This window comes from Cavia porcellus, unplaced genomic scaffold, assembly GCF_034190915.1.
Source record: "Cavia porcellus strain 051 isolate PalLab524CR breed Dunkin Hartley unplaced genomic scaffold, mCavPor4.1 scaffold_21, whole genome shotgun sequence".
In the NCBI taxonomy this organism is placed as follows: Eukaryota; Metazoa; Chordata; class Mammalia; order Rodentia; family Caviidae; genus Cavia; species Cavia porcellus.
In genome coordinates, this window is record NW_026947504.1 from 26,647,392 (window position 1) to 26,669,124 (window position 21,733).

Sequence of the window (21,733 nt, forward strand, 5' to 3'; positions counted from 1 at the left end):
AGATAGATAATTCTTAGAAAGAAAAGAGCCCACACAAGGAAAGGTACGAAAGCATGGTTACGGAGCAACTGTATAAAGTAATATGTCAACCCTCTAGAAACAGCACTGATTACTTTTATGAACCTTGTGTGGCTGTGTTTAAGTTATGGCTTCAGGGAGACCCACTAAGAACTTCATTCTATTCCCATACTTCTGGTTCTCCAGTCAACACAACCAATGCGAAAACAGGGCAATCATCTAAACTAACAAATGTGTGCATCAGTTCTCTGTGAAAATGTGGCGGTATTTCACGCAAGGCTAAACAGAAGTAGAGGGAGAAGTAGAGGGTTTCACTAGGATCATCTGGCAGATTATTATGAGCCTTTAATGTAACAGATCTTCAGGAAAGGATAATTCAAAGGCAAGAAAAGAAAAAAAAGCAAACGAAAAGAAATATAGTTAGTTGCTATCTATTCTAAACACATTCTTTAAAAAGACGAAATGAAGGAATCCTATTTGGGATTGATCCTAAAGAAAGTGATACTGAAAGAAAAATCCAGACACAAATATTTAAATGGCAGTAATTCATTGTACATCACTATATCACTTTCCCCAATAGAACTATTTATTTTTGTCCATGCAGCTTTTGCTCAGAAAGGACAATCTATAAATCCTTATTCTCATTGACACCAAAAGAACTTTCAAACTGCGATTTCTCCCTTGACTTAGTTGTAAAAAGGGGGCAAAACAAGCAACATTTCTGAAACTTCCTTTTTTCCTAGAGAATACTTCAGCAATTTTTTCAAGATAGTAAAAGATTAGACCATATGGTCTGAAATTCTATAACTATGGCGAATTTATGTCAAATGGAAAGAAATGGCACCATGTTTTGTTTTTTAAACTGGTCACTACTTTAGGAGACGTAAGCCTTTATTCTTAATAAACATTTTAATTTTGTGTCTTGTGTTACAATGTCCTGTGATTTAAGGATGAGATGATGTTAAATATCACAGAAAGGCCACTTTTATGTGGGTCAAGGATGAGAACCCTTAAAAGGCAGACAAATGTCTATTAATAGAAAATCTACTACATAAATATAAGAATGTTGCTTTCACAGTCAGTATTAATTATGAATAAACATATTTACCCTGGGCACCTATAAGAAATTCAGCCCTAAGGATCAACTGTCTTGAAATTACCAGGAAGATAGAAGAGCTCAGTCTCAGCCTTCATAGTAATTAAGTTGGGGCTGCTAAATTGTCTACGATTCAATCCCATGATTAGTCATAAATAAGGGTTTATTACTTTAGAGACAGTCAGTGGTCCCAAGCACGTTATGTTTTTATTAAATATTTTAAAGTTACAACTTTCTTTTCTAGACATTTTGTGACTGTGTATCATTACAAATCAAAGTTAAAAATCCTTATTTTAACTCGTTACTTTAGTCACTGGTACACTATGTGATCTTAGTCCCCGGCCTTCCTGTTTTACACCTCCCATGTCTAACATCTACAAGATAATAAAAATTGTTTCCCACCCACATTTAAATTGTTTAAGCCATGTAACGAAATGACAAACTCAATACTATCTTTTTAAAAAGAGGACGTGGGCTGCAGCTCAGCAGTACATTACTTGCTTAGTTTGTCAGACCCTGAGTTTCATCTCCAGCACCATAACCACAACAAAAAAAGCTAACGATGATAACACAGTCACGTACCACAAAATACTTCAGTCCATGATGGACAGATACAGAACAGTGGTCTCATAAGACTACACTGCCGATCTGGGCCTCTCAGTTTGTGTAAATGTACTGTGTAATGCTCACATAGGAAGCAATAATCTAGTAACACATTTCTCAGTATGTGTCCCCATCTGAGACACTGCTGAATGTACACGGTGAGTCAACCATTGTACTAAATCCCACCTAAATCATGTTATTTATAATGACTTCGGAGATAGGTAGTCACTTGTGTCAGTGACGTTCACAACAGAAAACAAATGATATACTCCAATGCAGCTTGAGACTAGTGTAGTTAAGACGAGTGTTCCCATGTGCAGCAGTTTGGGGAAAGCATGAGAAACAGCCTAGCACTCTCAACTAGGAAGACCACAGTGGGCAGTCATCGGCCTGGAGTGCTGACAAGGGGACAGAGCCTGTGAGAGTCTCAGACAGCAACCTTTAAGTGAAGGCTGCTGGCAACCGCCATGACCTACAGTGTAAGTGGCTGATAATGGGGAGTTCAGGGCTTACAGAGCCCCCAAAAACGCCATCCCCATTTATTTGTTAATCTCCTGCTGTTGCCTCCCATTAGTCAAAACCCAATTTGAAGAAGTCAGGCAACAGAGGAGCCAGCCAATTCCTCCTACAGGCTCTGTAGGCATTGTCCACTACTCCTAATTCAGTCCAAACTCAAAAACTCACCTTGAGTTAATGAGGTAAACAGTAAGTAATAAAAAAGGAAACCATATCAAAATATTATTAATAAAAAAGGAAACCACATCAAATACTGAGGAGCTTAAGAAGCTTCCCCAAATCACACACACACACACAAGCAGCCGAGCTGGGTTTTATTCTGAGGCTGAAATCCATGCTCAGAGCCACATATGTTTCCACCTGCTGTCCACACTGTCCCTTCCCTTTCACATGCTATTGGATGCTTTAGAAGATACTAAAAATGAGTGGCGTTAATACCCTCAGGAAATTTGTAATCTGTGAGGCAGTTTTTATGATCATACTTTTCCATCAAAGTTTCTAATTTTCTCTTAGCATCCAAAGTTCTATAACATCTGATCCAAAACCTCTTACAGTTCCATCACATATTCCGACTAGTGGCTGGGCAGTGAAATCTTCTGTCACATGACATTTTGCGTACTTATTTGATATATCCTAACTCTGAGGTTCTGAGTGCAAATAACATTAAGTAATGGGTTATCTTTTGCAAAGACAAACCTCTAATCTCAACTGTAGTAAAGTCCTAGGTTTTAGATTACAAACACATTTACTTTGTAAGACAAGTTATTCAGCTAAAATATATTGATCACACAGTACCTACTAGACACTATGTTAGGTACTTACTTGTACAGGTAGAGAAACCAATTCTTACCAAATAAAAAACTGGCTTTCTACATGAATTGACACCATCCAGAATGCGTGTAAAAGAGGGTTAATTTTAAGGAAGGTCATAGGGAAGCGTATAGAGTGAGTCAAGATTCGGGCCCCAGCACAACTTTCTCTAATTTTGTCTAGTTTGTTCTAAGATTTGGCATAGGATATCACCTGGTAACAAGCACAAGTCGTCCTGTTTCTGCTAGTTTTCATCTCCTAAGAAGGACTCTGCTTTGAAATACCAGCCCCTTTGTAGAATGACTTGCTGCAAAAAGATTAAATACAAAATTTTCCATGTGGGTTTTTCCTTAGTTCTGCTTTTGAGCATGGGGGGGGGGGGACACTCTTTCATGTCTGATCTTGACTGAAAAACACACGGAAATCCTTCAGTTTTCTCAAGGACAAGGCAAATGATCTGGCATAGCTCTTCCCTCTCAAGTTGTGCAAGTGACAAGCTTTGCATTTTTTAAAGCTAATGAACAATGCAACAAATAGGCAAGTTTGCCAAAAGGGAGCAGAAAGAAAGCACAGCACAGCACAGCACAGCACAGCAAAATGAGCAGAGTTGGTTTCCTACATGCATGTTTTAATGATTATAGAAACCTGTCAACCTGGATCAAATATCTATATTAATTTGACAGTTTCCCACTAAGAGTAAGAATACAAAACCACAATTAGATTCACAATAATTAATTTCAAAGGGCTACTGTCTAGATTTAAAGATAAAAGAATTCATTTCACCAAAACCCCAAATACTTCCTGATGTGCATCTCATGCAGGAGCTTTAGGTAAAATCATTCTTCCAGATATTCTCTGGATGTTTATGGAGGTACACACACTGGTACCTCTGCTGCAAATAAAGCTTTGTAAACAAGGATTTCTGCTGCATAAAATACACTCACATATAGTATGAAAGAAAAGCAGTGATCAAGTCATTCATGGCGAGAAGCTTACCTCCCTCTTCTCACCAAATCAAACTGTAACTTCTGAAGAGCTCTGCTGTATTTCCTAGCAACAAGACTAAACAGTGTACTGCTTCCAATGCCTGAGATTTGCGACAACGTTAATCTGTGAGTACTCAACATAATTAAAGGTTAGACTTTTCAACTGTATTTTTAGTGCACAACAGTACTACTTAATTATGATTATCAGCAGCTAAGTGTGCTTACATCTGCAGAATTCAGGGAATAAAACTGAATCATTTATTTCCATCAAGATATGACTGTTGTTCTCAGACATGCTATTCTCTAGTTCATGTGCCTTGGAGTTCATTGGAATTCTATGGCTAAAACACACTTGGAGACCTCATTTATGAAAATTCCTTTAAACCTTTCATCACTTTGACAAATCCAGTCCAAGTTCACTGAGCCAATTCAAAAGTAGCTCTCAGCCTTTTTATAGGTTTTCAATTACACTAACACAGCACACCAGAGCCATTTGAAGGGTATTTTATTTGCAGAGAAGTGAGCTCCTTTCTATGTCCAAATGACAGCATTCCTAAAATTGAAGCCAACAGATGTAAAGTTTTGACTATCTTGAACCATCTTTGCCTTAAAAAAAATCATCAAATCACTTAACATGGCTAATGTTCAGTTATCTACTATATAATACATGCTAAAATTTTTCTAGCTTTTAAGAATTTACTTTGCAAAAACACTGGCAAGCTCCCTTATCCTCAAACTTGTTCCAGATAGTTTAAGGAACTGTTCAAAACATTTTCTAACTTCATTCATCCTTCTAATAGACAGCATGTGACAGTAGGATTTACTTTTCCGTAATGCACTCAGAAACAAAAACCTGAGCGGGTCAATGAGCTTTCCAGATTAAAACTGGTAATCAATGGTAAAACTGAGTTTAGGCCCAATTCTATCTTCTGTTTCTATGCCTTTTTCAAATGAGCCTGAGCTAATCATACTCTTTTTCCCCTTTAAACTGCTTGTATGAATTAACAGGTCAAATGCTAACATCTTCTCTCACTTTCAAGCTTTAGATTTATATGACTATGTGGTTAGTAGTGTTTTATGGGAGTACCAACTTTTAGACTTGGTTGTATGCATTATTTTAAGTGACATTTGTCACTGAGGGTAAAGCAATCAAAAACATGACTGTTAGTTGTTCAGAAGCATTTGCAAAATTTAAATACTATGTATAAATTTACTAGAGATATAAATCTCCTTTTCCCTCAGGGCAGGAGTGATGACCAGAAACCCAGAGGACACTCACTGTGCTGACACCAACAGCTCCCTGATGTAGCCATTCTCGCTTTGTATAGTTAGTGTTGTAAATGTCAGGGCCATTTTGCAATCCCATTAGGAGGGCTTGTTCAGTGGATGAGTTTTGTGTTTGATGTGTCCTGTTTCCTCATCCTTTTAAATAAGAGTTTTATTATTTAAAATTCTAGACTGCTTACAAGTTCCTTTAGTACTTGATATTAAAAAGATGAAGCTGAGTATTAAACAAGATGTGCAGTTAATTCAAGGATAGTGGCCTAGGTCTGTGATTACTGCCTGTCCATTTAGTCTGCCCCAAATGATATTCTGTGGCTCTGGATATAGCAGAATTTGAAACAGGAGGCTCAGGTTGGGGGAGCAGCAAGCAGAGGCTGGAGAGGTGAGCCTGGCATACCAATCCCTTCAATTCCTATAGTTACCATCATCCTCTTTCATCATGAATGCATTCACCACTCAGTGCCAACCAAGGGCCTACTAAATACTGCTCTGGACACCAAAGACAGAAAGCTGACAAAGACGCATTCACTACTCTCAAGCCCCGCACAGCTAACTGTTGAAGAAGACAAGGAGGTGGTATCTGAGTCAGCCTAGGAACCCAAGAGTCCAATTCTGCAGTCCCCTAAGAATCCAATGGTCACAAGAGGCCACTGGACATTGGAAATGTGACTACTCTGACTTAAATATGAAAAACAAAATTTCAAAGACTTGCTATGATAAAAAATGTAAATTATCTGATTAATAATTTTATATATTGACTGCATGTGGAAATGCTAATATTTTACCAAAATTGAGTTAGGGAAAACATATTAAAATTAATGTCACCTGTTTTCTTTTCTGCTTACCAGAAAATGTAAAATTACTTATGTGGTTTACATTCACAGAGTCTACTACATTTCTGTCTGTGCTGGGCCTAAACAGTCACAAGACAACAGTTGGGGAGAAATTCCAGGGAAGGTACCATGAAGGCAGCCTCAGGGCAAGTGGGCTGGAATGGGAGCTGTCTGTGGAGTGAGGAAGAGAACAGCAGGGAAACCCATGAGGGGCTGAGAGGAGGAGACAGAGATGGTGGCCTATTTGTTCTCTGCCAGACACATTTACAAAACATAAAGACCGTGACAGTAACCTCTCAAGTAAATTAGAAACACCTTGTGGCTTACAGTGCACAGTGCTCTACTGGGGACCAGACAACCAGGTACCCTGTCTTATCCCATCTTTGGTTAAGCATCTGGTCACTCTCACTTTTGCAGGGGAAGGCAGAGGTTAAGTCTCCAGAAGCCAGAAGCTCTCTAAACATCCTGGAGGATGAATCACCTTAAGAAGCAGGCAGTGGTTTGTGACTAGAATGCTGCAGCTACAAAACACTGACATCTGAGCAAAATTCTTTTTACTTTCTTTTTCACAAAATTTACCACACTTTACTTACAATGAGCTTCGTTCCTGATAAGAAATAACCTAGATGTAGGTACCACAAGCATTCACTGAGTGCCTCAGCAAACAACTGGCCTCAATAAGTACCCATGAAAGGAGGCACACAGAGGATTTGCAGTCACTGTTTCGTTAAGTATCCACTGAGTTAAAATGTTCAAGTGTGAAAACAATACCCAGCAATGCCGCCTACTGCAGCCCTTCCTGGAGGTGATCAACAACTGGTGTTAATGTCTGGTATCATTTGTTTTGCCAGTGAAAGTTTCCACAGGTGAAGGGAGTGAGCTGTGACTTTCTTTGCCCCAGTGTTGACTGCCCCTGCTCTGAACACACTGCAGAAGGTTTCTGAGGTGGTAAACAGTTCACTTTTGACTTCTGACAGGAATGCTGAAGGCTGAAGGCCCAGCACAGAAGGCTGAAGATCACAGGCTCCAAAGTTCCACGGTGCAGGTCTGATACCTCACAGGGTGGGATGGGTAAATAAGAAAGTAGTGTGAAATGTGATGGTTATACAGGTGTGGATTCTGCATTTAATTGCATTTTTGTCATTTGCCAGCGGGAAGAGTCCAAGTTCTTTCTCTTAATGTTCTCTATAGCTTAAAATAGGGTTGTGGTACATCTTTTAGGACTGGTTAGCTACAACATACTTTTCAAAAAAGGCTGACAAATAGAAAATAATTGTTATGCATGATACATGGTAAACTAGAACAGTGGCTATTATCTTTCTTCTAAATTATAGCTTTCACATAGGGCTTTTAACCTGGACTCCATGGAGTCCAAGGAAATCCAAAGATGGGATTCAAAAGATCCTTAAAACCCCTGAAATTAAAAATTAAAAGATGTAGGGGTTTGTGTATGTATATATACATCCTTCTTCTTCAAAAAAGAACCCATCTGGTGGCTGGTGTGAGGCCGCTCCCAATCCAGAGCCCAGCCACACTAGACTCGCCTTGGGAGGTTTTGCAGCCTGAGTAGATTACCCCCAGCGACCTTCTTCAATTATGGGAGTTGAGAACAGGTGAAGTGAGTTCCAGGGCATTGGTCTTTGCCCAGGGAGAGCTTCAGCTCATCATCCACAGTGCGTAGGTGCCTGCTCAGCTACCTGGAACACTGAAGGTAGCATGGGAGGGCCTGAGGGACTGACTGGACCACGCTCAGCAACCTCCATTCAGTCCCAGGAGACTAGTGCATAGGAGATGATTTCCAACACATCCAGGGGAAGCCTTAGAAAAACACGTGAAACACAGAAATATAGGAAAATGATAAAACAAAAGAACAAAATGCAATCTCAAACCTCCAGCGCATCCCCAGAAAGCCTAGGAGCCATGTGCATAGAAGAAAACATATGGCATACACCTGAAATACCTTTAATAATACCAACTGAAATAAAGAAGCAACTCCAGGAAGCTTTAAAGGAATTCAAACTAGAAATAATCTCCCAGGTAAAAGAAGACACGATAAAAGAAATGAAAGAGATGCTGAATATATCTAAAGAAAACACAGTTAAAAAATTAGAGGAACAAAACAAAAAGATAGAATCCCTGGATGAACTATTTAAGAAACAAACAGAATACATGAAGCAGATTCAAAGAGATAAACAGGAAAGCAAAAATTCCAACGGAAGTTGTCAAAACCGACTCAAGGAAAGTGAACATAGAATTTCAGACCTTCAAGACAAGATTGCAGCTAGTGAACAGGAAAGGAAAGATGTTTTTAAAAAAAACAAAGAATCAGGAAATAACAATTCAACAGCTACAACATGATGCAAAGAAAAATAACATAAGATTAATAGAGATAAATGAAAAAGAAGGGAACAAAACAAATGATATCAAAAGGCTATTCACAGAAGTCATAGCTGAAAATTTCCCAAACATGAGAATGGAAACTGACATTCAGATTAGTGAAGCATATAGAATTCCAAATAGCCATAACCAAAATAAAACTACACCCAGGCATATAATAATCACCATCCCAGAAATCCAACATAAGAATAGAATACTAAAAGCTGTCAGAGAGAAAAGACAGATTACCTATAAAGGAAAGTATATCAGAATTACAACAGACTTCTCAACACAAACAATGAAGTCAAGCAGAGCATGGAGTGAAGTATTTCAGATCCTAAAGGAGAATGATTTCCAACCTACACTGATGTACCCTGAAAAACTGTCCTTCAAAATCGATGGAGAAATAAGATACTTCCATGACAAAGAGCAGCTGAAGAATTTCATGATCACCAAGCCAACCCTGCAAAGAATACTGAAAGACAGTCTAGATACACATAGGAAAAAAACCACTCAGCAAGGTAGATAACTAAACAGATTGGAAAGATAAAGATGCAACAACAAAAAGATAATATGTTAACAATAAGCCAATATATAACAGTTATAACCATCAATGTAAATGATCTCAATTCACCAATTAAAAGAAACAGACTGGCAGAATGGATCAAGAAACAACATCCAACTATATGCTGTCTGCAAGAAACCCATCAAACCCAAAACGAAACTCACAGACTGAAAGTAAATTATGCAACAGGAAATGGAAAAAAAAAGCGGGGTAGCTATTTTGTTTAAAGATAATGTGAACTTCAAACCAAGAATGATCCTAAGATATAAAGAAGGTCACTACATACTGGTTAGGGGAAAACTTAAAGAGGAAGAGATAACAATCTTAAATATATATGCAACAAATTCCAGAGCACACAGGTATACAAAGCAAGTATTAACAGAAATGAAAACTCAAATTAGCAATAACACAATTGTAAAGGGAGACCTTAACAGACCATTGACACCAAGAGACAGATCAACCAGACAGAAAATCAGCAAAGAAATAACAGAACTGAATTACACATGTGAACAAATGGACCTGGTAGACAGATATAGAGTGTTCCATCCAACAACATCAGAATATACATTCTTCTCAGCAGCACATGGGACATTCTCTAAAATAGACCCTATACTAGCTCACAGAACATATTTAAATCAATGCAAAAGATTGAAATTATCCCATGCATGTTATCAGATCATAACACCATGAAACTGGATATTAATGATAAAAGAAACTGCAAAAACCCCCAAAACACATGGAGATTGAATAATACACTCTTGAGCAACAATGGGTCACAGGAGAAATTAAAGAAGAAATTAAACAATACCTACAAGCAAACGAAAATACAAATACAACTTACTGGAATCTGTGGGATGCAATGAAAGCTGTCCTCAGAGGAACATTTTTGCACTGAGTTCCCACATCAGGAAAACAGAATGAAGACAAATGAACAACCTGTTGCTGCACCTCAAACATCTAGAAAAAGAAGAGTAAGTCAAGCCCAAAGCCAAAAGAAGGGAGGAAATTATAAAAATCAGAGCAGAAATTAATACAATAGAGACTAAGAAAATAATTCAAAAATCAATGAATCAAAGAGTTGGCCCTTTGAAAGAATAAATAAAACTGATAAGGCCCTAGCCAACCTTATTAAGAAGAGGAAAGAAACAGCTCAAATTCATGCAATAAGGAACAAAAAAGGTGAAATCACTCCAGACTCTGTGGAATACAGAACATCATCAACACCTATTTCAAAAACCTCTACTCCCATAGGTTTTTTTAAAACAGAAGAAATGGACAGATTCCTAGAAACACATTAAGTACCAAAGATGGGTCAAGAAGATATAAAACTGCTGAATAACCCAATTTCTATTAATGAAATTGAAAATGTAATTAAGTCCTTACCTACAAAGAAGAGCCCAGGCCCAGATGGATTCACTGCGGAATTTTACAAGAAATACAAAGAATGCCAACACTCCTCAAACTCTTCAATGAAATCAAAAGGGAAGTAATCCTTCCTAAGTCATTCCTGGAAGCAAATGTTACTCTAGTACCAAAACCTGAGAAAGACCCAGCTAAAAAAGAGAACTACAGGCCAATGTCCCTAATGAACACAGATGCAAAAATCCTCAATAAAATACTGACAAACAGGATGCAGCAAATCATCAAGAAGATTATATACCACGACCAAGTGGGATTCATCCCAGGCATGCGGGGATGGTTCAACATACGTAAATAAATATCAATAAATGTAATACGCCATATCAATAAAGCCAAAGTAAGAATCACATGATCATCTCCATAGATGCAGAAGAAGCTTTTTATAAGGTCCAACACTCATTTATGATAAGAACCTTACAGAAAATTGGAATAGATGGTCTTTACCTCAATATGATAAAGGCCATCTATGACAAACCTACAGCCAGCATCATATTAAATGGCCAAAAACTGAAGGCCTTTACCTTAAAATCAGGCACAAGACAAGGATGTCCCTTATCACCACTCCTATTCAATATAGTACTGGAAATACTAGCCAGAGCAATAAGACAAGAGAGAGAAATACAAGCGGTAAACATAGGAAAAGAGGAAGTTAAGTTTGCAAATGACACGATACTCTACATAGAAGACTCTCAGAACTCCATTAAAAGACTCCTAGATATAATAAATAAATGCAGCAATTTAGTTGGATACAAAATCAATGTTCAAAAGTCAATAGCATTTCTATATACTAACAATAAAATCACTGAGAAAGAAATAAAAGAAGCCACACCTTTCACATTAACATCCAAAAAAATGAAATACTTAGGAATTAATCTCACAAACATAGTAAAAGATCTACACAGGGAAAATTATAATACCCTGAAAAAAGAAATTGAAAAGGATCTCAGAAAATGGAAAGATTTCCCTTGCTGATGGATAGGAAGAATAAATACCATAAAATGGCCATTCTCACAAAACTGTTATATAGATTCAATACAATCCCAAAGAAAATACCATTAACATACCTCATAGATCTAGAGAAATCAATCCTAAAATTCATCTAGAACCAGAAGAGACCTAGAATAGCAAAAGCAATTCTAAGCAGGAAAGGCAAGGCAGGAGGCATCACAATCCCTGACTTGAAGTTATACTACAAAGCAAGTGTAAAAAAATCAACATGGTACTGGAATCAAAACAGAGCCGAAGATCAATGGAATAGATTAGAAGATACAACCACAACTACAAACACACCCAACCACCTTATCTTTGATAAAGGGCCCAAAATGTTCACTGGAAAAATGACAGTCTCTTTAATAAATGGTGCTGGAAAAACTGGCTCTCCATCTGCCGAAAACTAAAACTAGACCCATGCCTATCACCATGTACTAAACTAAAATCTAAATGGATCAAAGATCTGAATATTAAAACAGAAACACTAAATCTGATGGAAGATAAATTAGGTAAAAATCTTGAAGACATAGGAGTAGGTATAGCGTTCATGAACAGGAATCAAACCACATGGGAAATACTTCCCTGAATCAATAGCTGGGATCACGTCTTATTAAAAAGTTTCTGCATGTCTGGGGATTTAGCTCAGCGGCATAAGCACCTGCCTTGCGAGCAGGCAGTCGTGAGTTTGATCCCTGCTACCAATAAAAAAAGAAAAGACAAAAAAAAAAAGTTTCTGCATGTCAAAAGAAATCTCCAGCACAGTGAAAAGAAAACCCACAAACTGGGAAAAAATCTTAGTGAACTGTCCCTCAGACAAAGGACTTCTGTCCAAAACATATAAAGAATTAAAAAAATCAGACCCCCGAAATTCAAAGACCCAATCCAAAAATGGGCATCTGAGATGAATACACACTTCTCAGATGAAGAAATACAAATGGCAAATAAATACATGAAAAAAATGTTCATCGTCATTAGTCAGAGAAATGCAAATGGAAACCACACTGAGATTCCATGTCACTCCTGAAAGAATGGCCAGGCTCAAGAAAGCCAACAACAACAAGTGCTGGAGAGGCTGTGGGGAAAGGGAACTCTCCTGCATTGTTTGTGGGAGAGTAGACTGGTGCAGCCATTGTAGAGGTCAGTCTGGAGATTACGCAAAAAGTTGGGATTGGAAGTCCCATTTGTTCCAGCCATTCATTCCACTTTTAGGTATATTCCCAGAAGAACTGAAAACATCATACCACAGTGATATATGTGTATCCATGTTAATAGCAGCACAATGTGTAATAGCCAGATCTTGGAAACAACCTAAGTGCCCATCAACTGAGGAATGGATAAAAAAGTTGTGGTATTTTTATACAATGGAGTACTACTCAGCTATAAAAAATGTTCACATTGGGATATTTATAAATAAATGGACACAATTTGAGACCATACTCATTAGCAAAATAAATCAAACTCACATGCGTAAATACCGAATAGTCTCCCTAGAGTAAAAAATGGTAAGAGTACGTAAGAGTTTATAGTAATGATTCCCCATTATATTGGTCTGAAGCCTTACAATGTCTGCATTCATTAGTTGGAATGCTTTTATCCTAGTTTGTTTGATTTTATTATCTGTGATAGTATAAACAGCTTCTTTAAAGAAGATATTAGAATAGCCAGCGCTGATTTAGTATCATCTTACTCTGAAGTCCTACTCTGCTTTTGTTTTTCTGTTGCCTTTAGTTCTATTCTGTTTTATCTTATTGGATATTATTATGTGTGATAGTATAAACAAATTTTCTATGGAAAATGAGATAATATAGTAGCCATTGTTCGTTCTCTGCTATTTGGTTCTGAAAGCCCTATAATGCTTTCATTCTCTCGAATGGTTTTATATTGTTTTTTTATGCTTGATACTATCATATATGAAGCTATGCTGAACTATTTCAAAGAAACAGACATTATGGTAGTTACTGTTAATTATGGATTGTCTTGTGGTAAAATGCTGTGTTACTTGTCTTGTTCTGATCTGATCTGCTTTGTTATAGCCTCTTTTGTTTTAATCTCTTTAAAATAAAAATTTTTTAAATTAAAAAAGAAAGAACCCATATCTTTCATGAGACCCTCAAGACTCTCAGAGTGAAAATTCAGGTTAAGAATTTGCTTCTGTGGCTTCCAAGTTACTCGGCATCCACTGTATATATTTATGGAGTAAATGAATGACTCTCAAAACCAACTGTTTCTAATCTGCTTAAGAGCCTGCATTTCATACCCAGCAATAAAACTTCCTGGAAGCAGCTTTTATTACCCAGCAGCAGCAAGATCAATAGGACTGGAATTCCTAAGGCAGAAATGCATCTTAATTTCAGCTGGAGTATTGGAATCCTTCCATTTTTACCTCTTTTTCATCATCATCTTTTTTGATATAATCAATGCTCAAGGGAGGCCATTAGAGTGTTCTACCCTTAAGAAGTGGTCAGTTCACCTTAGATATCAACAATAAAGCCATCCAACATGGACTTGAAAAGTTTTGATTCAACTCCACAGCACCCCAGATGAGTGACTGGCAGGCTGGCAGTCACCAGGGCAAGGGGATGCAGTGTCAAGCAAGCTACCTCAACTCTCTAACCCTGTGTCTCCTCAGAGGTTCAAAAAAGATGATGGATAGCAAGGGTTGTCGTGAAGAGTTAAATAAGAAAGTAACTGTAAAGTATCTGGTAGGCATCCAACACAGCACCTCATTAATATTAACAGCATCTGTTAATTAACATTAACATGCTAATATGAACAGTATTAATATTAATATCTATTAATTAACATTAGTAATCAACATCCCTTTTGATGATACAAAGAAAAGTGGTTCTTCATCAAAGATTTCAGTCTAGGGGATTAATTTGTCCCACTGATGTTTTTCAGTCTCATTCTTGAGGCAGTTACTACTAACCATATTTTAAATATCATAAAAACAATTGGGCAAGTTTTTGAAAATGTGTCTGGGTGACAATTCAAAAAGATTCTTTCAAAAACAATCTGTTTATGTCCAGTATTCTGAGATGCAAATAAGAGACTGAAGTTAAAGGAGACACAATAAACCTGAAATCACCTGGAAAAGTTCAAAATGAATAATTAAACACGTTTTTTATTCATTCATTTAAACTTGATTGAGCATATATAGTATAAGAAGTACTTTAAAGCATAAGGATATGCAAGATAGAAAGTATGACTCTATTCTTTGGCTGTTTGTCTAGAGAGGGAGAGAGAAATGTGATATCAAAGGCCATGTAGCGGAAATTGATCAACAAAGGGTCCTTCTTTTGAGTCTGAGAGGAAAATAGATACTCAATGTGTCAAAGAAAAACAAACTATCTCACTAACACAGCAACAAATGCAAAAGTATGAAGATGGAAGAAAACCGAGCTCCAGTACTTTAAAGTTGTGAGGTCAGCCAGTATAAGGATGCTTGGGCAGCAAATGCAACATCTGATGAACATACCCTTCTTACCCACCTCCTGCATCCTTAGAAAAAGGCAAGGCCTATCATGAGAACCTTGGGATTAATGGTCAGTAGCTTGGATTTCCCTCCAAGGCCACGATAAGGTTTCAAATGATTCTTAGCAGACAGTTGTGTGATCTGATTGTCTCTAACCAAGAGCTCCCTGGAAGTGGTGAAGATAGGCTGGAATCGGAGAGACAGGAGGCAACATTTTTTAGGGGTGATTTATGCAAACACGGAGGGTCTAAGCCAGTTAACGGTGAACTTCTTAGAGACCAAGTGCCCAACTACAACCCAAAACCCACTTATTTATCCCAAAGTGCCAACACCACAATCAAATCTGAAACCTGAGGTTTTAGTTTAGAAAAAACAAGACGTGCAGTAACATCCTTTATCTTCAAAGAAAAACACGGTAACCATAGTTTTGCCATCACTGGCCTAGACTGAAATAAAAGAAGAAAAAGTAAGGTGAGCAAGAGGCCATGGTGATTGATTAGGTGGAGGAAAAAGAGGAGGTGATCAGGTTCAGATCACTGCCAAGTTTCTGGCTCGGAGATGTAGAAAAAGGATTTGTCTTTAAGGGAAAACCCAGTAAATGGAATCTGAGACACTTGCTATTTCTGCCTGTATCACATCCACTCTTCTTTCCAGCACTTTAGAACCCATCTCTTTCCTGCTGTCAGGTAATGAGGTTCAGGGGTGCCCCGCTGACCCCCTCCCTTTGGCTCCTGCGTTCCCACACTTCCACTGGCACCTTGCCATGCTCCTTATGCACCCACCTACCCTTCCCAAGAGAGCCCAGGACTGGGCACACAATCAACAAGTAGCCAAGTGGCGTGCTCCAAATTCTGGTCGTGGGAACTGGATCAGGCCTGTGCAGAGGATCACAGTTAATCCTAAATTTTCCCCCAGTTCTGCAGGGGCTGAGCCTGAACTGCCAGTGCCAACTCCCAGGAAAATTGAGATTGGTTTCCCCTGAATGCTTCCTTATAGGAAACAGTGTCTGCCCCTTCCTGCTTGAGTACAAACTGGATTTCTATCACTGTCAACCAAGAATCCTGAAAAAGGAAGGAATCAGGACAACTGTGTTTCAAAAACTAAAAATCAGTTTTTTAAAAATGTAAGTGGTAGATTTTAAAAAGTCTACATACTGTGACAGAGTGCCTCAAAACATTTAAATCTACAAAAGGCACTTAAAAGATATTATAGCAAACTCAACCTCAATAATGAAAAGCAGATGAGACTGTGTTAGAAAATGTTACTATACTAGATAATAGCACATTCACTCATTAAATTAACATTTATTTATTATCTCAGGGTTCTCTGGCTTGCCCAATAAAATCTATAGAAGTGTGTACTTGGGTTTGAGTTGGTCCACCAAGCCCTTCTCTAAAGAGCAGCTGTGCCTGCTGTTTGGGATAATTTGTGCGCTTGGAGGGGCCAGGTGCTGCTCTTTGGCCCTACAGCTACACGTAGTGGTGAAGACAACACCTGCATCTCAGCCTGGCTGTCTATGAAACCAGGCTGGTGACGCAGCAGCTCAGATCAGCCCTCAGGTAAAGGTCAGCACAGAACATGTTTAGAATTCCTCTCCCCACTAGTAAAATGTCCACTAACATTTATGGAGTCATCTGGATAATGGGTCACAATGGGCCAGAGCTCTGCTTTGCCAGAGAAAAATCCCACCACTTGCAGGAGTTTAACTGTTACTAATGAAACTACACCCCACTGTAAATATCCTAAGTTGGTGCTTCCTCTCCTGTTTCCAGGTGGCTAAGCCCTAATTTCGAGTGTCTGTATTCTTTTACTGTTGCCATCCTGGGTCCCCACTTCTTCAGCAGATTTAGCAGCGCCCCAGTGTCTTTGCAGAGGAGATAACTGAGGATTGAACCCAGTGCCTTCACACTGAGCTGCATCGCCAAGCACTTTTGTATTTTAGTTTTAGACTGTATGTAATTTGGCCAGGCTAAACTTAAACTTGTCATCTTCCTGCTTCAGCCTTCTAGAGGGCTGGGATTATAGGCACAAGTCACTATGCCCAGCTGCAATATCTTTCCTGACTGCAGTGCTCCAGTGTCAGAGGAAGCACTTAGTAACTCCTCAACTGTGCCACCGTGGCAGGGCTACCAACCCATGCTTCTGACCCAACGATGTGCATGTCACTCAGCCAAAGGAATTCCCTTATCTGGCAAGTGGGGTCCAGGGCACAGCACACCAAGGCAGACCTCCAGGTACGCCTCTAAGCAAGAGCAATTCTCTTCTCAACCCCAGAACAGTTCTGCACCCTAAAAATGGTTTTCTGACTTCCCTTTGACATGTCAGGATCCTCAGTGTTGGTTTGTACTCTGTTGCTCTACAGCTAAAGAAAAATAACTAAACACCACAGTCCTATCTCTACAACTTAAACACTCCACAGTAACAGTCCAGCATACTCGGCAGCTTATAAAGTACCTTTACCCTTCAATTTATCTCTTTTAATCAATCTTTCAGAACTGGGTTACCCTTCTCCCCCCAAATAAATCACTTATTGATTTCTCTGTTTCTTAGAGCAGTGAAATCATTCTTTCAGTCACTTAATTTTTTTTTTAAATCTCAGAATGATTTTTGACTCTGGGCTTTCACTAGCCCTGTAATCAGTCACCTAATCGTAAATATGAGGTCTCCAAGCAGACTCTTTGCTACCCATTTTCCCTGTCCTGTGGGTTGTGCTACAGACCAAGTATCTGTGTTGTAACATCACTGTCAGAAGGACTTTGCTAAAAATTTATTATCATGGTGTCATTACTGTTCTACATGCTGTTTACAAAACAAAGGTTACAGGCAATTTACCAGGTAGTTCCTTTGAATAAATTCTAGACTCTTCACAGGCAAGCTCTGCCTCGGTCTCACTTACACTGTTCCCCAGCAGAAAACTTGTTTAAACAAGTTTATAAAAAGTACAGATTACAGGGGGTGGGGATTTAGCTCAGTGGCATAAGCACCTGCCTTGCAAGCAGGCAGCTGTGAGTTCGATCCTCAGTACCAATAAAAAAAAATACGTACCCTAAAAAGTACAGGTTACAAAGAAAGAAAGAAAGAAAGAAAGAAAGAGTAAGCTTTTGCAGCTTCCTCTCATCTTCAGTAGTCTTTCTCTGCCCCTAGAAGATAGGGTGACCTTATGCAATGTTGTCTACAGAGAACAGCTAATGCGATCCACGCAGAGATTGGAAAGCTGCTCGCACAATGACAGCAGTTTCTTCGCAGCTCTTTGGACACTACTGGCTGCCATGTAAAAATCACAGACACTCTGCTGGAGAATAGGAGATGCAGGTACTAGTCACCTGTGCCAGGATTAGAAAAGCCACCTTGCTGAGATCACACCAAAATGATGATCAAAAGAATCACAAGCCATGACAGCTTTTTTTTAAAAGCTAAATTTCTACATAATTTGATAACTGACCAATGCATAACTGATAAAAACCCTAAGCAAATGTAGAAACTTTCTCCTCCAAGTTCTTTTTCAATTACTATTTAGTGTTTGGACATTCAATTATACATATCTTCCATGTTTTAGATCCTATTTTTTATGTGCCCTATTTCCCTTCTTTTAAGTTCCTTCTGTGGAGATAGTGAATTTTATATGTCAAATATGGACACAAAGCAAATACAATGTATAATGCTTTAGAAGTCAACTAATACTAGTCTAGGTCACAACCGTCAGCCATATCAACTAAAAAAAATCATTTCATCACAAAGTTAGATCACTAATTTTTAAAGTTTAGAAAAAGTGCCACAATGCAAACCACAACATATAAAATTTATGTATCTAGCTGCATAATATATATTTAAGTGAACAATCTGCAAGTTCATTTTCAGCAAATCTCATCCTATAGGTAAAATTCCATGCCAAAAGGGAAAGGAAACAAATACACAAGGGTAAGTGCTTCAGAGAAGCAACTATCGATTTTTATGAGAATATTATTTTTCTCCGATCACACATATTTGTCCTATGTGGTTTGCAACTGTAACTTGAACGACTGCCAAATACTAGGCTTTTATTCTAAGAATGTCACTGATTCTCTTGTTGCTCTTCAATTAGATTCTGCATGTAAGAGAAATTCCCTTATGTTTTTTTTAATAATGATGCACCTGCTCCTTGGGAGATTTCCTCTTTTGACAAGAAATGCCTTACATATGGCAATAAAAATGGTTCTAGGGTTTCTCGCATAATATGAGCTTCCTTTTTCTTAAGAGCAATAAAATATGGCCACAATTCCTTCCAAATAAACAGCACACAGAGTTTCTTGGCCTCTATTCTGCGCTTCCACTGTACACCTGCACCCAAATAACAGCTTGGAATTAGCAAAGCTGTGACATGACAGACTGGGAATTTCACTTGCTTTAGTCACTTCCTTTCAGACTGCAATAAACAGTAAATGTCAGATAAACACAGGTAGCATCATGTCAAATTTACTATTTCATAAACTTCAAGGAATGCTTGCTACTGAGACAATGAAGGTTACATTCAAAACTATATTTTCTTTTAAAAATGTATAATTTATCTCTGAAATGTTCAAAGCCCCTTAAGAGAATTTATTTTTCTGATTCTAGACCTTGAAATTCATATATATTTGACTATGGGCAATTCTTGGTTAATTCTCCCTGGAACATCTTTTTTAATAGTTTTAAGAACACTATGAAGGTGTCTCCCTGCACTCTATCATGCTGACTTCATAAATTAACCCTGAGATGCATCAGAAATAACTAGTAGACATCCTCTCCCAGGTGTATATACCTTAGCACATTGCTTTCCTACACCTTGTTCTCTTTGCTTTTAAAAATTTCAGTATGTACAAATGAAAAGCAGGTTTCAACCTATTCCCAACTGGGATGTCTGGTCCCTAACAAGAAAAATGGATTTTTGCCTACTGCAAAAAGTGGTGCCTGAAAATTACGTGTTTAAAGTGACACCCCGGAGGAATGACATACTCTGCACACATGTAATGTTCAAGAGCCTCCCCAGACGGCCCTCGTTTCATTCGGAGGCTGTGCCCCGGTTGGCCCCGCGCGGCTGTCCCACTTCGGCCGCCCGATGGTCGCGCGTGGGTCACTCGGAGTGGGATCGCGGCTCCGCTAAGACTGCCAGGGTCCCTTAACTGACTTCCCCCAGGAAAGCAACGTTCTCACAGGAAAAAACCAGCGCGTCCCCACCCTCCTCGCGGCCCATTGAAAGCGAACAACAATGCTGCTGCCTTTTTGTTTCCTGGAGACTTTCTTCCCCGCGAGCGGCAGCGCGTTCCTGCAGGAATGCTAGTATTTCCTGTGGAAACTGCGCGGCTGCCAGACGCGGCTCCCAACGTTCCCTCTCTTCTTTTGTAAAAACGATCTAAGCGGAACCTGGCATCTGACAACGGCCAAAACAGAGTTGCCACTTACCACCTGCAGACCGGCCCGCGCCGCCGCTCGCCGGTGGACGGCGCTGCCCGGTTCCCCGCCGCGTGCAGTCCCGGCCCGCGACGCCCACCGCCCGGAGAGCGCAGCGCAGCCTCTGCGCCCGCCCGGCAGGCGGCGAGGACTAGCGGGAGGGAGGGGCCGCCCGGTCCGGCTGGGTCTCGACCCCGGCCCAGGCCCCGTTCCGATCCCGATCCTGACCCGGTCCCGTCCCGGCCCGGCCCGAGGGAGCGCGCTGCCGTTGCCATGGAGACCCCCACACCGCGCCGGGGCCCGGGCGGCGCACAAAGCGCCGGGCCGGAGGGGTCGGGCGCTCTGGGGCTTCCCCTCCCACGGCGCCCGCCCGGGGCCCGCACTCACGCCGGACAGACGGACGGCGGCGCGGGAGCAGGCGCGGCGGCCCCGCTACGTCACAATGCGGCCGGGCCCAACCCGGGGCGCGCGGCCGGGAGCGGCGCCGAGAAGCGGGGGGTCGCGGGGACCCAGAGGACGCCGCCCCGCCCGCCGCGTCCCGCCCGAGACCGCCCCACGCGCCCCCCCGCCCCGACCTGCGCCTCCAGCCTCACCTCCCCTCGCGGCGCCCGCCGCGCCCCGCGCTCCCGCCGGCTGCGCCCGCCTCGCCCACGGGGCCGCTCCGCGCTCCGGCCTCCCCACGGCCCCGCGGCCTCCCCGAGCCGAGCCCCGCACCGCGGCCCCGCCCCGGGCCGGCGCACGCGGGAGGAGGCCATGGGGGGCGCGGCCTGGCCGGGGTCGCCCCGCTCCCTCCTCCGGGCTTGCCCCCCGGACCTCCCGCGGCCGGGGAGAGGGCTCCGCCCGCAGTGTGCCCCGCTGGAGCGGGTGGGGACCGGGCCGAAGCGCCGGGGCGTCTGTACGCACGTGGTCACCGCGCGCCCCGCGGGACTCACCTCGCCCGACCGGCGCTCGCTCGCGGGAACGCGGCCTCTTTCCGAGACGAATCCGGGGCCTGGCAGCTGGGTGTGCTGACACGGCTCGGGACGGCTCGCCGGTGCCCTTTGGAAGACTGTGAATGGTTTCGGAGAAAAGCCTTTCCCGGGAGAGGGGACGGGGGCGTTCCCTGGCAGCGCCCCTGAGGACACGCTCCTGTTTCGGGGTGCGCTGCCAGCCCCAGCGAAGGGTGCGAAGAAGTCAGTCAGGGGCAGACCGAGAAGAGTGGTGCCAAACCCAGACAAACCCAGCACTACTGGGGAGCAGATGCGGGGATGCGTGAGCTCGCCATTGGAAATACGTTGTCCTGAAAAGGGAGAGCCGGCATCTTTAAAAACTCGGGTCCTTTGGTTAAACTAGCGTGATTGCTGTACGCTGTGCCCG

The 21,733-nt window shown here is 41.0% G+C and overlaps 2 protein-coding genes across 6 annotated transcripts in view; both read right to left on the reverse strand.

The window, feature by feature from the left end:
• Nucleotides 1-20,362, reverse strand: part of LOC134471945 (uncharacterized) — a 67,563-nt gene extending 47,201 nt beyond the window's left edge. Inside the window, exon 1 of the mRNA XM_063232451.1 lies at nt 1-20,362. This exon is cut by the window's left edge and continues 47,201 nt beyond it. The gene's annotated coding sequence lies outside the window, so the exon portion shown is untranslated.
• Nucleotides 1-21,463, reverse strand: part of Sncaip (synuclein alpha interacting protein) — a 146,045-nt gene extending 124,582 nt beyond the window's left edge. The window contains exon 1 of one of the 5 annotated variants that reach the window (XM_063232446.1): nt 21,310-21,463. The gene's annotated coding sequence lies outside the window, so the exon portion shown is untranslated. Of the gene's footprint in view, nt 1-20,389; nt 20,702-20,764; nt 20,875-20,970; nt 21,106-21,309 lie in introns of those variants that run through there. The other 4 variants (XM_063232445.1, XM_063232447.1, XM_063232444.1 and 1 more) reach the window with 4 other exon arrangements.
• Between the last annotated feature and the right edge of the window lie 270 nt (nt 21,464-21,733).